The sequence below is a fragment of the Gavialis gangeticus genome, unplaced genomic scaffold (assembly GCF_001723915.1).
Source record: "Gavialis gangeticus isolate Ggan-Ray unplaced genomic scaffold, GavGan_comp1, whole genome shotgun sequence".
Lineage (NCBI taxonomy): Eukaryota > Metazoa > Chordata > Crocodylia > Gavialidae > Gavialis > Gavialis gangeticus.
The window spans coordinates 5,526,838-5,529,654 of NW_017729029.1; positions in this window are offsets into that span (position 1 = coordinate 5,526,838).

Here is a 2,817-nt window from a genome sequence, read left to right on the forward strand (position 1 = left end):
TGCTTTCACTAAACCTCATTGACTGAGCTTTAAATAAAGCATCCCATAGCCATCTTGAAATGCACGGAGGCTTAATATATGTGATGGTGAGCCATTCTAGTTAGAGCAGCTGTCCAGGAACACTCAAATTAAAACACGCTCCCCCACCTCTGAGCATGTGCATAGAGAGCCAGAGAGGTGACAGCAACACACTGGACTGCCTGCCTTCTGTACTCATGCAAACAAAATGCCATATTTGAGGCCTATTTACACATTACTGCCTAATCCCTTGGTCTAAATGGCCTGTTATTTCAAGTAAATTTTTCATGATGAGTTTTTAAAATCATTAGCGAAAAAATTTATATGGAGTCACTCCCCATCAGCATGGGATGATGGACAATGATAATTAGGAATGGCCCATAAGAGCCAAACTTTCCAATTCTGCTACTCAGCCTGGACCAGCTGTAATGGAGAAGCTGCGTGTTGCCCATGCAGTTAGCTGAGGTTGCCCATGGGATACTTGAGAAGGGAGATGAAGAAAGACATAGACTCCTTTCCTTGTGTCTTTGGCTTCCTCAGACTAGCGTTCTTTCTGAAGCCTGCAGGGGATACCAACTAGTACAGAAACAACAGAGAGGAAGGAATTAAAGGAGAAAAGCTTCCCAGAGGACTAATCCAATCCTGGGACATAGCGGACCAAATAATGAAACCATTTTTAGTTCAATTTGAAATGGTTGGAGTTTTCCTCAGAAAAGCAAGAGTGGAATAGCAATTATATCTGTTGGCTGCTATGAAGGAAAAAAAAAACTGGACAGAAAAAGCAGAGGCCAGATGCTGCCCCTGCTGCCCCTGACCAACCATCCTGGTTCCACCCTCATCCACCAAATAGCCTGACATCTCCATTTCAATGCATCTGTGGACTTAACACAAAGAAGAATGGCACATGGCTGACAAGGAACTATGAAGATAGAGGCCCATTTGCCATGGTGATGTGGCATAAAAAATATGGGCAACATGTGAAAAACTCCAATGAGGGAATTCCTAAATTGGATCTTAAAACTTAATCCCATGGAAAAAGGTTGTGGGGAGGAGGAGGGAGGGAGGAGAAACTTGCAATGATTGCAACTCATGTTGGGGTACCCAAGCTAGCTTTAAACTAGCTATGCTGAATATTGCTATGTTGAATATTGCTAACAGTGCAGCTGCGGTAGCATGACACTTAACACAATCCAATCATCCAAATACATAGTTTTGCAGACCTCGCTGAGCTTTGTGCTACTGCTGTCAGAACCTGAGCTAGATACTTGAAAGCTAGCTCAGATATGTTTTCATTGCACTACAGTTACTTCAGTGCAGATATATCCCAAATTAAGGTCTGTAAGGGCTTTGAGATCCTCAGAGGGAATACACATTAGTATTTTTCACTTTGTGCCTCTTTCTCTCCCATATATACTCCCTCATATATACTTAGCAAGTCAGGCCTTTTAGTTTCCCTGTATGCCATGTTTTTAGTTGGCTAAAAAAATTGCCTACAGTTTATTTTTATGTTGTAAAACTAATCCCTTTTATATCTGTATGGAAGCCTGAACATGTTAGAAACCGATGATCTACTAATTACATTGAAGTTATCATCATTACTTACAGAGAAATGATACTGCATGTTAATCCAGTGTTTTCCTTCTAAATAGCAAGCCAGGGGGTCAATTGGACATATAAACAAAGACATAAGCACATATAAAACATACAAACATTTAAAACACATACAAAAATGTAAAACACACACAAAGGCAGTATTAACAGGCACCCATTTTCTGGCTGTAACTGTTGCATAATTTATTCTTAGTAAGAGCAGCATAAATTGTATGTGTGGGAGAAAGGATTTGCATAGCAACCATGCCTGGGTCAAGGAACATACATATTTTGACAATCACACTGCATCCCGACTCATTGGTCACGTCTTGATAGGTTGCTGTGGCTACTAATGCTGAGAATCCACAAATCAACCATCTTTAAGAATTTTCTAAAGGGGCCAGAATGGAGCAGGTAACTTCCACTCTGGATCCCTGTATCTGGCTATGCATTTGTTGATATACACAGCCAGCCAGAAGCTGGACTCCGATAAAGGCAAGGATGTTGATATCATGGAAAGAAGAGATTGACATGGTGTAGCTTGCATAACCTTGTAACCCTCATCTCCACTGCCTCTTCTGTTTTCATCTCTTGGACTGAACAAATCTCTGCATGAAAAACAAAGTGCTCTTGCAATGTCAACACAGCCAGTGCTAATATTCGTGATTCCTTCTTGCATAATCTGATGCTGGGCATTTTTAAAACCACTCTAGAGACCTCTAATCACAAATAATACAGAAATCCCAAATCTCCAGTTTGCAGATTTGTGATAAATGTAGCATGATGTTGGCTTTTGTGTTTTTGGATTCTCTTAAGCAACTTTATGTTTACTTATGCTATGGGTGAAATGGAATACCTGATTGTCATAAAAAGGCAATAAATGTTATGCACCAGATGGTGTTTACTTCTGATTGTTGAGAAATAGATTTTTAAATCTCAGAGCTTCCCATACTGTGGTCCACAGACCCTGGTGTTCAACAGAGCACTTGCTGGTGATCATTTGGTTTCTAGCTGCTAAACTGTAATAAGTAGCAAAAGTACATGAATTGCTTAATTAATTTTACTTTGTGGGTTAATATTGTCTGTGGGTTCCAAAGGGATGGTCATTGGTGGAAGGATATGACTTGGTAGAAGGTGATCTTTAATGCAGGCTCTCATTTAATTAGTGGACTGTCACAGGGCAGGGACCCAGGAGCGGCCGTGATCTCT